Here is a 14,013-nt window from a genome sequence, read left to right on the forward strand (position 1 = left end):
TTTTTATTTAGCTACTAAAATTTTAGTCGTCTATCATATAATTTTTATGTTTTGACAACTAAATATTTAGTCGCCAAAAGTTTTTTTCCTTTTCTTTTTTTTTTATATAATTTTTGGCTACTAAATCATTAGTTGCCTAAAGTCTTTTTTAAATGGCTACTAAATATTTAGTTGCCAAAAGATTTGTTCCCATTTAATTCTTTTTTAGCTACTAACTATGTAGCCGCTAAAAATATTTAACACCATTTTTTGTTACCAATTGTTTACTCGTCAAAAACATGATTTTATGTTTTTTTTTTATTTATTTTAATTAATTTGTCCACAACCTGTATGTATTTCATGCAACTTGTAACAGATATACAAACAAAACAATACATATATATTATCACTCATTCCACAATCTGCATCTATTTCACTTACAACCATCCAAACAAGAGAATAACTTTTAATATCAACATTGCATATAAACCAAGTACATTCCAACTTACAATAATAATTTCATACAAAACAAATAAGAAGAAAGAAGTTATTCAATATAAGTTCAGGTTGCTTGCATGTAAAGAAAAAATTTGCATGTATGAAGTTTGACAATATGCGGCATGATCACATACGCAAGCAACCCAATCGAGTAGTTTGAGGATCGGCCTCCTTTTCAATCACAGCATGACATAGGCAGCATTTAGGAGACCAATCATACTCCTTGTCTATTACCCATTTTGAGTAAGTTCGACCTACAAAGGGACAAAACAAATATAGCATAAGCCTCAAAGTACCCTTAGAGACATAAATACAAATATAGAGACATCTTATCAAGGCAAAAAAATTTTTAAAAAATACAGATACAAATGCATATTTCCTACTCCTATAGAAAAGCAAACTAGCCCCGCACATATAACATAAGCAGCTACAAGAAGATGCTACAATTAAACCAAACCAAGTCTTAAGTCTCATCAAATGGGTCTACAATTATCAGAGAAAACCTTGTAGTATAACAACACTATAATAAAGGCATGGCAGAGGAAGTAAAATCAATAGTCTCTATGACTATAGTCAATTACAAATCTGTTGCTCTCAATATGTAGAAGGCATCCGATTGCCAATGAAAAATATAATGCACAAGTAGCTAGATTGAATTTAATGACATTATCACAACCCATGAAGGACATTTGAATGAATAAAAAGATAATAAAACATTAAATAAACTCAACAGATTACCAATGCTTCGTATTCGAAACTTTATTCATCTTAGATTAATCTTAAACAAGTATCACTGTAGACAACCCATTTTTTACGGCCCTTTAAGACTTAGATGTTCTTGTAGGTACATCCGATCATGAGTCTATTTGATTGTCGAACGCTTGAAGTCTCTAGCGGAATGCCACAGCTTTAAGCATTTCAAACTCTGCATCCATTTTGTCTCATCTTTGGACCATGTCTAGGTCTTTTCAGCATGAAGTTTCAGATGGCTTGCCGACCATCCTTGGAGGCTACCGGCCACCACTTCTCCTTTACCGGCCATTGATGTGCCCTGTCAGCCATCAGTCAAGCCTTGCCGGCCATCACTGATGGCCGGCTGGCTACCAGTGTTTCCTGCAGATATTTTGTGATATTTTGTGCTAGCTGTTTGCACAGATTCATGCATCTTCCAACACGTGTATGGCTTGATTGTTGTGAGGAAATTTTGTGTTTTCTATATATAGGACCCCTCTCTCTCATGTGAGGGGGTTAGAAAAATTTGAGACATAAATTTTTTTTCTCTCTCTTGCAAATTTGTGTGTGTTTGCTTGGTTTATCTACACTTTAGCCTACATCTCCTAAACCAAATCCTCTCACCTTTGAACTGAGGTTACTTAGGGCCTTCTTGGAGGTGGTTTTGGCTTGAACTTGTGCCTAAAAGTGTTCTTTGCTTCAAGAGGTAGAATGCTAGTCTTGTTAGCTTGCTTTTAATACTTGTTTTTTTTTCTATCTTCTTTCAATTGTTTTGAGGTTGGTTTTGAATTGTGAAAGCTCTATTTTTATGACTTAAAAGTGTTGGTTTGAGGCCATTTTTGGTTAAAGGGTAGCTCACCCTTCTTGCTTCTTTGCTTGTAAAGGTTTTTGTGCCTTTGTTCATCACTTTCAAACCAAATTTTTTGGGTCTTTTAACCACTGAATTTCAGAGGTTTTTCAGTGATAAAAAACTCATTTTGAACTCCAAAATTGGAGGGGTTAGCCTCCCCTCCTTGTGTCTTGTTTGCATGCCTAGTTAACTCCATGTATTAGCTTATTGTTTTAGCTTTTTGTGGCTTAAGTCCAGCATGTTTTAGACTATATTTAAGGTTGTTTTGCCTCTATTTTTGGTTGTTGAGCCTTGCATGGCATGGTTGTAGTGTTAATTCCTTCACTAGCTTAGTGTTTTAAGGCTTTAACTATCATTGGTTTGAGTTGGTTGCATGTTTTAGTGCTTTTAGTACTCATTTTCAGCACCTAATCATATCTGCAACCTTCTCCCTTTTTTTGTTTTGTTTTGTTTTGTTTTGAAAGTGGTTTAAACCATTTACTTGTTTAAAGCATGAAATTGAGATGTTTGTGCTTAATGGCTTAATCCTTTTTGGGATTCATTACCAACGGCATGAGGTCTCTTTCATGCCTAAAACAACCTTTGGTTTGAGCTTTCTTTCCATTTAGAGGACACTCATTAATGGACTAAGTGATTAAGGAATGACTTGGTAATTAAAATGTGTAAACAAAATTGGTAAATAAAAGACGCAAGATAAGCATTCTTTGTGTTGCATCGCATGTGTTCAAACCGGAAGTTAGTTTGAACACAAGAAAAATGGGACATTTCATACTCAAAAGTGATGAAATGTGCCACTTTCCTTGGTCTCCATTGCCCTTGATCATGCATGATAGGGTGATGGTCTTGTTGGTCATATTTGTGCATTTATCGAAATTGTACAACTTGGATCTTTGGCCATCATGCAATGAACTTGCTTGATTGGTGGTTTTGGATCCAAATGTGTCACTCTTTTGAGATTTTGAGATGATAAGGAGGGATACAGTACAAACAAATCCTTAGAAAACCCCAATTTTTGCTCTGTTTGTGCTCTGTTGCAACATGGTGACCCAATGCATCAGTGGCCGGCAATGCACTACCAGTGGCCGACAGTGCATCATTTTTGGCCGGCAGTACACCTTTTTGGCCGGCAACAGCCATCCATTGTCGGCAAGCCACTGATGTAAGCCTCAGAGAATATTTGGCAAGGTGAAGCAGAAAGATTTTGGAAGTGTTCAACCCTGTAAATAGAGGCTTTCGAGAGAAAAACGGTGGTCTTCTTGAGCGAGAGCCGAGCATGTGCATTTTCCACTTCTCGAGGTGAAGCAGTGGCAGCATAGTTTAATATCTTAAATGTTTAGTTTGTGTAAATTTGTGTTGTAAATTAATTAATTAGTTTACTAGTTAGTTAAAGTGTTGTAATAATTAGTAATTAGCTTAGCTAGTTATTCATTTGGTTTGTAATATTTAGTCTAATTAGCTTAGCTTAGATTAACTTAGCTCTTATTCATTCGGACCCTCCTTCGAGAGGGCGTAATATTGTAATAAGTGTGCGTGGGTGTGTGTATGTTTTCCAACCCCACGTCTTTCTTCCTTTTATTTAATTGCTTTTGATGGTTAGATTAGAGATCATATTTCAATTAGCATATGGCATGCTTGCATCCATTCATTTTGTCTTGCATGCACCGAGGCTCGACACATCATTCAAACTACATCGCAATTTCAATATCTTATTTGAATATGTGTTTAATCGCATGTTGTTCAAATAAATTTGTATGCCTTATTAGAAGCCGAGTCTATTAATTGCATATTGCATTTGTTGCATTAGGCATCTTGTATAGTTAGGATCATGCATCTTTCTAACTAGTTTCTGTTTTGGCTCGAAGTACTAGGTGAGTTTTTACGCTTTAGCATACTTGCATAAGTGTGAATGTTGTTACGATTAGCATGCTTGCCATGAGGCTATGTGCTTACTTGCTGAACTGTATGAATGTCTGTGGATGAAGGCTTGTTGTCTGAATTTGAACGATTCAACGAATGTGCGTTTTAAGCCCACTTTGTTGAGTGGCAAATCATGTTTTAAGCCCACTATGTTTGGTGGAAAATCCACAATCTTTAAGCCCACTTGAGGTGGCAAATTCAAATCATTTTCGTAAACAAGCATGAGTTGAATTGTTCCAAATTGAGCAAACTAGTCTATACTTGCTTGTACGCATCACATAGTGAAACTAGTTTAATAACTAGAATAAGAACACAATGTTTATAAAAGATCATATCATGGTTAATAGAGGCCGATCTTTGATCAGACGAGCGAGGGTGCTCAATTCGTGACCTTTCCCTCTCATACCTAAGTTCCTGAGCCGAGGCAACTTTGGTGATGACGGACACATGGCCTTTGGCACGAGTCAGGGTATCCTAAATTTTCCCAAAAATAAAATATTTAAGTGGCGACTCTGTATCTGGCAAAGCAGTCCAATTTTGGCATTATTTGATTTAAAATCGATTTTCTAAGAAGATTTGCAGATTTGGACTCTTTGGTGTTTATCAGTTTCACATTACACTTATAAGACTAGATTCAGAACCGCGGGAGTCCGAAATGTGAGGCCTTTAATTTCAAACCTTCCAAAAGGGGGGCGCGAAAAAAGGCGAGTCCACAATCACCAAGAGAAAAAAGGAATCCCTGTAATACATAATAAAATGTAGAGTAGGGACAGCACAAAATCAACTCTAAATCAACATCTATATTTTATGAACTTTTGTGCTTAAAAGAAGGCTTTCAAAGTTTTCTTTGAATGATTGCTTTGGTCTAGTGCGTGCAAAGGAAGTGAAGCTAGAATCGATAGGTTAGATTCATCTTTTAATACTGTTATCCATGGTTCAACTGAAAATCTTTGCTAGTGAAAAAAAATTAAATATTATTCTCACAGTGGTTGAAAATGGAGAAAATTGGAGTGTGGGACAAAGGCATTTTTGAGTCCAAATAAATTCCTAAGCCTCTGTCATGGTGCAATGTCTTCAAATTTTAGGCAACTTTCACTGCAAGTCAATTTAGTGGCTTCCTCCTTTGTCTTCTTGTTTTATAATAGCACATTATATCAGTAGTCTTTCATCAACTAAAACAGAATGTGCTCTTTATAGGTAAAAAGACATTTATTTAACCTTGATTATTTTAATTTTTTTGTCAATTGACTTAAATGAATGTATATAGCTCCTAGTCTCAAAACAAGTTGGAAGGAAATTGAATTGCATTTTCAAGTCATTAAGCTCTCTTTTTATACTTTTATTTTCTTTGCTTGTTATTTTCTTTGACTTGCTTTCTTGGAGATAATGGTTTGTTGGTTAAGGTAATGATATTGGCTAGGGATTTATCAACGTGATCAAATCATTTTATTAATGTTCAGGCCACAAAGTGAATATATTCCATGAATCTTCTAAGTCGTAGATAAAGAGTACAAAAGTAATAGCTTCAGCTAAAGATGTTACACAAAATAGGGATTGAGTCTAAAATCACAGATCATTGAACAAGGCATGCAAGCACATTGGGTCAAATGGAGGAGTAATATGGATAAAAGAATAAAGACAAACTGAAATCCAACACAATTAAGGTCAATACCAAATAAGGACCCAAATGACATACACAAATTCAACACAATTTTGGGCTTTGTCATGTGATGTGATCTACACAAATTCAACACCAGCATGGAACAGTAAACATGATAGAGCATTTTACCAATAGAAGACGTAATTGCAAGTCCCGGGTTTACAAAAAAAAAAAAAAAAACACACAAACACACATTAGGTATAAGAAAAATAGAGACAAAACTTCAAGAAAATAATTTTATTTATGTATCCCCTTATCTCTATCTTCAATAACAGAACCCAATTTGCAAATATGCCAATTTCCTTCGCTTCAACATACACTATAAAGCAATCGGTTTTAATTATGGGATTTTATTAGTTTAGTTATCCTATATATTAGATTGAGGGAGCTTACATATTTCCAGCAAAGAATTTGTCCACAGCAGCAGCAAAATATATCTTACAGGGTATGAATTTAGAACCAAAATGAAACCAATTCTTAATTCCTTTAATTTTTGTTTTTAAACCTAACTCAATTTCTTCATCCTCTTTCTAATTTACCTATATGACATGCAAATTAAACCTAATTTCTTTCCAATTACATGAAATTGAGCCTAATCATTTCTTGATTTTAATTATTAGATAATTAATCTGCAAGAATCAAGCACATAATCCTTACCTAGAGTTCTTGATCGATAATCTATTGATAAGTTTCCCCTTCTCTTCTTTGTTGTTCTTCCTTTCTTTAACCTTAGCCTTTCCTCTAAGCTTTCCATCAAAATTTTCCCCTTCTCCCTCTCTTTCTCTCTCTCTCTCGCTGTTCTCTCTTCCTTTCTCTTTTTCTTTACTTCTCAAATGTTTTGAGACAAAGGGATTTACATCACCTCTTGAGCTCCCAACACACACACACACCTGTGCACTCTGTGGGTGAAGAATCTGCTCAAATTTATTTTTACTTTGTCAGTAAGGACACAAATAGATATACATCTACTTCAAGGGGGGAGGGGAAAGAATAGGAACAATTTAGACTCTTGGTTCTTGCATAAACTACTATATTTTAGTTTATAAAGATCATTTTACCCTTTAGATAATAATAAAAAGTACTAAGAAATACGAAATAAAGTCATGTCCAAGTGTCCTTGACATGACAATTAAATAAATATGAAGCTTACATCTTAAGGGTATGATCAGGAGTTAACAACTAAATTCATATATTATAATATTAGCAAGCTATGATAAGATATAGCAATATAACAGAAAATTCAAGGTCAATTGAGAAGATAATAGCATATATAAAAAGAGAAATCAAGAATACCTAGTTCTATAATCACATTCTCAATCATCTAAAATGATTCTGATCTCTTCTCCAATTTGAACTGCTCATCTGATGAATATGTAGTAACATCAATGTTGGCGGGGTACAACAACATAGAAGCCAATAGTGCAACACGCCAGAAGTCTTTGATTTCTTGAAGAAGCAAGCCTACACATACAGTAGGAGGAGATAAGACAGTGAACCTCAAAAACACCAGTCATTGAATTAGTTGACAAAGTGCTTACGATAAGTTAATTGATCAACTCAATGATAGTGTCATTTGAACAAAAAAAAAAATTTATCACAATTGTTTCACAGCATTAACAGGGCCACACACTCAACCAAATGAAAGCAAAGTTGTTCATGTGAAACAGCAAACTCTAAACACATTATAGTCATTGAGTTCTTATGCAATCTGTAATCTATTACATTTAGGGTTGTAAATGAACCGAGCTGTTCATGAACAAGCTGCTTGGCTTGATTCGTTTAGTAAACGAGTCGAGCTCGAGTTCGAATATTAGGCTCATTTAGCAAACGAGCCGAGCTTGAACTCGCATAAGCTCGGCTCGTTTATCATTATTTAAATTATATAATAAATATATTATTTATATATTAAATAATATGTAATATATTATCTATATATTAAATAATATAAATAATATTTTTTATTTAAATAATATTAAAAAAATTATTGAGCCAAGCTTGAGTTTCATTAATATTAACGAGCCGAGCCAAGCCGAGCTCGAGCCCAATTCCTTATCAAGCCAAGCTCGAGCTCAATAAATGAGCTTAATAAGTAAACGAGCCGAGCTCGAGTTCAGCAAAGCTCGTCTCAGCTTGGCTTGTTTGCAACCCTAATTACATTTATAGTTTCCCAATTGATTTTTTTAATAAAAGTGCAGTTTTGGTTCAAACTACCTCTTAAAGAGTTAACAGCACCCATGTAGGCTAAGTCCTGAACACTAAAATCAGCAACTAAAAATATGAAAATTTCCAGAACTTCAAAATTGGTGACAATGTCACTCAATAAACACTTGAACCTAAAAAATATGCATACCTTATCCTGACCACCAACATCCCAAACTGTGAAGCTAATGTTCTTGTACTCCACTGTCTCAACGTTGAATCCTACAAGAAACAAGACTCTTTAAAGTTGTAATGAAGGACGAAAGAAAAAAATAATGGCATCTTGGCTAACTACATGTAACTGCTAAAAAAATTCATTTATGAGCAATGATGAACTAATTTCACTAAACAACCCATTTATTAGTTCAAAGGATCTTCCATAATAAAGCCACGTGTCTCAAAGAGATAGGTTTGTCTCATACATTTCGATCCATCATAAGTACTTGACTCCTAGCTACATCGACATACGGACATGAATTTCAAATAAGAATTGTGTCTTTTTTAAAAATTTCCATGTGATCATATACCTATCGTGTTTTATCCATATCTCATATCTTAGTTCGTCATTTACTTCTACCTCTTCACCTAGGTGCTTGTTGGGTGCAAGTTAAAGCTTAACATCAAGCCTTGTTACATCTTCCTAACAAGCAGTTCAGCACTAACAAAAAGAAAAGCTTCAAAACTATAGAGAAGCAAAATACAACAGATGACAGCCTTATCACACTGCAATAAACTGGAGTACCCTCTCAAAGTTTCCTCACCAGAAATGCAACTGTGCTAACAAACAAAAGCCTTCTATTGCAATAAGTAAAAGCATTCATACCAGTGCCTGATTGCATCTGGAAGTAAACATAAAATCATCTGAAGCTCCAACCAGATAAGCATCATCCCAAAATATTCATGCTAAATATTGAGTAAAGAAATAAAAGTTTCTAATCAGCAGATCTTCTGCTAAACATTCTATTGAAAATACTCATGCAGCTCATTATTGCCTCTGCTTAATTAGCTTAAGAATGAAAAATTTCACTGCTGAGTAACTCAAGAGCGAAATATTTATATTTAAGCGAGATAGTTATTGATAGAACCCGATCGTTGAACAACCAAAAACTGCTTGTTTAAGGAACACAAAGAGTGAATTTGTGAAGAGAAAATTAGTCAAATATTCTTCAACAGTAACAGAATCTGAAGGGGTAGGGATGGGAGTCGGAGTGTATAGAAGTTTCTAAGTTGGTAGTGCCATTGAGAACATGTATACATTCTATATATGTGTTAATTTTTCTACTTAGTTGTAATATATGTGTTAAAATGTGAAAATATTAGAGATTGATGTCTAACTATAAATTGTCTTTGTTATGTATAAATAAACATTAAGTAAATAGAAACTAATAGAATAAGTTTGAATTGTTCTTATTTTGTTTATGTGAGATTTATTTATTTATCTCATATGGGAGCAATTTTTTCACAAGTCTCTTACTTTGGAGCGCGAAGTTTAGGTGAGCAGGAATTAATTAATGATGGGGCAAAACACAAATCATATGAATTTGGGAAGAAGAAGAAGTCCATAGCCATAACATAAAAGGGTTATAGTGGAAACAAGGACATAAATGTTTATGAAGATATATGATGTCTATCCAATTCAAGTGAAAGTAACACCACAAACAAATCATAGAAGAGCAGAGCGAAAATCCGATATACATTGCAAGAGGCATGGATTTTTATAAAAGGGGAGAGGGAAAAAAACAACATAAAACTGTACAACAACAGTTAGTTTGGACATTTATTAGTTCCAGTAAAGGATTACACAACACATTGTCTTTACATTATTTGTTTAAAAACATCAAAATCCAACATGAAGCCATTCTTCAAATTCACTCCTCAGTCCTTACCGTTGCCAACATTATACCATGGGTGGGAGTTACAAAGATCCTCCATTGTTTTCTATTTATTGTATACAGTTGTTCTTTTTCTTTTTATGATATCAGTACAAATAGGCACTACATTTAATTTTCAATATATGCACATAGCAAGTAAATTTTTGATTCGGGCATTGCATCAAACAATTGGAGAGCGAAAGATATAACAGGAAGAACAAATTCATGGAAAAGAACAAATGTATGAAAAGTACAAATCAACAACCACGAATCCAATTCAATATGAGGACAAACCAAACTCAGACACAGAGAGCCAAGAGAATTCTAAATCAAGCAACCATAGGATAATGAAATTAAGGGTTAAATCATAAAAAAATAGCAAACCCCATCCATATGCAAATGAAAACCAATTTTTTGTATTTGTCTACCCAATAAACAACAATAAGGGTTCAGTCATAAAAAATAGCCCCAAAATTAGGCAAAGAAATTGATTATTACCAAACCCATAAAACCCTAGAAATCAAACCATTTAAACCAAACCCATTTCAGAAATCAACACGAAATTAGACCTAGTAAATCATGTAAAACCCTAGAGCAAGAGTGAGAAATTGAGAAATAGAGGAAGAGAGAGAGAGGAGAAAGATAAAGAACCTGTTCGTATTGCGGCGGTGGCGGTGGCGATGTACGACGAACGTCAGCAACGGTGGCGAGGGACTTCGGTGAAGTGAGAAGATGTGAGGTTCTTTGTGTGAGAGAGAGACAGAGGAAAGGGATGTAAATATATGGGCGCCTAAATCTGGGTGCGTATCTGTTCAAAAAAAATAAAATAAAATCTGGGTGTGTAATATATTTGCCCACATTTTAGTCACCATAAGTTCACTATTTGGCCACTAATTGTTCTTTTGTCAGAAAAAATTGAGTATTCCGCGATTAAATATTTTTTGGTCACCAAAATTGCATATTTACCGACCAAATTCTTAGTCGCCAAAGAGTAACAGTGCAAATGTAACTATTATTTGGCGACTAAATTTATTTTAGTCGGCAAAAATTATTACACTACGACTAAAATAAAATTTAGTAGCTGAAAAACTAAAGTAACGGCGACCAATAATTTTTTTAGTCGCCTATTGTGAAAAATTTATCGACTAATGTTCTTTTTAGTCGCCAATAAATAATATATGTCGATTAAATAATTTAGTAGCAAAAACCTGAACCAACGGCAACCAAAATAATTTTTAGTTCGCCAAAAATTGAACTTTTGGCGACTAAATCCCTTTTAGTCGTCAAATTTGGTCGCCAAAAATGTATATTATTGTAGTGTATCCTTATAAATATCAAAAAAAATCCTTGAACCTAATGCTTCATGCACCACGAGCGTGGATTTATCAACAATTTTTCAAAACATATATATTTTAGTGTAAAACATTTGACAACATCATTTTTTATCAATTTAATTAACAAATTATTAATAAAAAATAAGATTAAATGTTATGTGAATTAAAATTTTAAAAAAAATTAATATAATTATATCTGTATTTTTTTTAATTTTTAAGAGAGATTTTAAAATTACAAAACGCTATGCGATACGCCATATACTTGCAACTTTGGGTTTGGAAGTCTGGTGGGCATATCTTGGACTTACCATTATGATTTATGTTGTTAATTTTGTAGGGTCTATTAAATAAATTATCTATTTAAAAAATTAAATTGATCTGTAACACATGATCACTTAAATTTGGCTTAGCTTTATTTTTTTTTTAAGGATCTACTTTCTGAATTTATTTTTTTATTTTTTTTGAAAAAAGGTAAAATTTGATTTAGTGAAAATACTAATAAATAAAAAAACACTTATCATTTTCATATAGTTTTATAGTTTGACATTTTTAAATATGAAAATAATTTTTAAAGTAAGAAATATATATTTTTAATATTTATTTTTGTCAAATTAACTTCTATTTCTTTAAAAGATTTTAGAAAATTAATTCTAAAATTGAAATCAAATAGGGCCATAATTTTGAGAATATAATCCAATCATATCTATATATTATATAAGTAAAATGGAGTTTTTAATGAGAAAGCCCTTGTGAAGTTCAAAACCCTCATGCTATTTTTCTAGAATTCTTATTTTTTAAATAATTAAAAAAAATTATTGGTTAACTTTTATTGAATCATTTAAAAAAATAGTAATTAATCCATTTAAAAGGAAAGTTAATTAATCTATTTAAAATTTTAAATAGCTTTTATGCCTTGATTTACATATTTCAAAAGGAAAGTTAATTAATTAATTTTAAATTTTAAATTTTAAATTTGAAAGAAAAGTTAATTAATCTATTTAAAAATTTAAATAGCTTTTATGCCTTGATTTACATATTTCAAAAGGAAAGTTAATTAATTTATTTAAACATTTAAATTTAAAAAGAAAGTTAGTTAATCTATATAAAAATTTAAATAACTTTTATGCCTTGATTTACATGTTTCAAAAAGAAAGTTAATTTATTTAAAAATTTAAATTTAGAAATTGAAAAGGAAAGTTAACTAAAATATAAATTTGAATTTGAATTTTTTAAACTACTAAAATATAGGAATTAATCTACATTTTTCATAGATTTTTTTTTTTCTTGATGTTTAATAATTTTATATGCATCAATATTCCAATCTATATATCTATATTATAGCAAACAGACATTCCATTAAAAAAAAAAAAAATCATGAAACCTCCAAAGATTAGTGATATAGATAGAATCAAACAAAATGTATAGGTCTTAGAGTTTTAAAGTAAAAAATTTATGTTAGAATTTGTGCAAATGTAATTCTCTTAATATTTATAAATATTTTTTTATTGATTGACAAAAAGCACCGTAAACATTAAGATTATTGTTTTTTTTAACATATTGAGTTATGAAAATAAGATGTCTTATAGGCTCAAACCAAGAATTGTTGGGAAAAAAATCAACTCAAACTAAATTTTCTAGACTCATTTTTAATATTTAATCTAATATTAGAACCCTCAAACTAACTCATACCGGTTACAAACCAATAAAGATAATTTTGAATAATGAAGACAATTTTTAATGACTAGGTGAATGTCACATTGACATAAATATTCAGTCAACTAGCTTTCAGGTCACTTCTAATATTTAATCCAACACCACAAGTCAATTCTAATATATTTTCACATAAGATTTTTGAAGCAATTTTAAGTAAACAAATTTTTGGGTTTTACAAAATAAATAGTATATTAAAAATATAATTTATTACTATCATATGGTAAATTAAAATTATGAAACTTATAAAATAAAATGTATTTATATTTTATTGTAAATAAAATTTTTGTAATTTATTATTTAAATGTTACTAATTAAATTATGACATGCAGATTTTTATTAAGAACTTATAATATACAATTAATGACATTAGAATAAAAATCTTCTCTTAGTGTAACTCTAATAAAATTTAATTGATTATAAATCACTTTTACAACATATTTTAATTAAATTTTATATTTTTATTTTTATTTAAAAATTAATTTTTAATTATTTATTCATACACATGTATAGCACGAATAATATGCCAGTAATTACTTATTTACAATTAATTTAATTATACTTATCTAGATAGATCCGAGACAAACACTGCTGAGGGGCACATCACCCTTGTAGTATGAGAAGTTATTTAGTGAAGTTGGAGTACACTGCTTATATATGAACACTTATCTTGTTGTTTGTTTCTCCAAAATGAGACACAAAAATAATAAATTTCACTATTTTAATTAATTAAATTGAAGTTAAGACACCATCTGAATTTATTTTAGGAATTAAGTATAATTTTTTATTTGCTGAACTACGTACGCTATGTTTGAAAATTTAGGGGAGAAAAAAAATAAAATAATTACATAAGTTAAAAAAAAAAATGATAAGAGAAATGAGTTTCTCATCATTTCACTCTTTTTTATTTAGAGAGCTACACACATAGTACATCATCAGTTAGGGTTTATGAGAGCATCTACTTCCATTACTATCCACCAATCTTTCCCAAATCCCATCTTCAAAACTTACTACCCTCAAAACCTTGAAAATCATTTGATATTGCAGTAGTAATGGTAACAATCATTTAATTACATACACTTCTCTGATAATAACAATGAGTGAAAAATTTTTCAGCAACCACAACTTTGTGAGACAAGAGGAGTACAAACTATAAAAGTTCAGCGGAGGTTCATAACTTTGATGATGTTTTTAGCTCAGAGATGATTAGCATTGTAAGGGTAAATTTTTGGAGAAAAAGAAAATAGTAAAAATAATAAAAAC

At 31.6% G+C, this 14,013-nt stretch overlaps 1 long non-coding RNA gene across 2 annotated transcripts; it reads right to left on the reverse strand.

Moving 5' to 3' along the window:
• Positions 1 to 439: 439 nt before the first annotated feature.
• LOC114272248 (uncharacterized) lies at positions 440 to 10,578 on the reverse strand. 2 transcript variants are annotated; one of them, XR_003632624.2, is made up of 5 exons: positions 10,358 to 10,578; positions 7,987 to 8,057; positions 6,930 to 7,097; positions 6,294 to 6,550; positions 440 to 731 (listed from the first exon to the last, which is right to left on the reverse strand). It is a non-coding gene; the product is annotated as an uncharacterized LOC114272248 (long non-coding RNA). The 2 variants fall into 2 exon arrangements; XR_003632623.2 differs by lacking the exon at positions 6,294 to 6,550.
• Between the last annotated feature and the right edge of the window lie 3,435 nt (positions 10,579 to 14,013).

This window comes from Camellia sinensis, chromosome 5 (assembly GCF_055761805.1).
Source record: "Camellia sinensis isolate YWXY chromosome 5, ASM5576180v1, whole genome shotgun sequence".
NCBI lineage: Eukaryota > Viridiplantae > Streptophyta > Magnoliopsida > Ericales > Theaceae > Camellia > Camellia sinensis.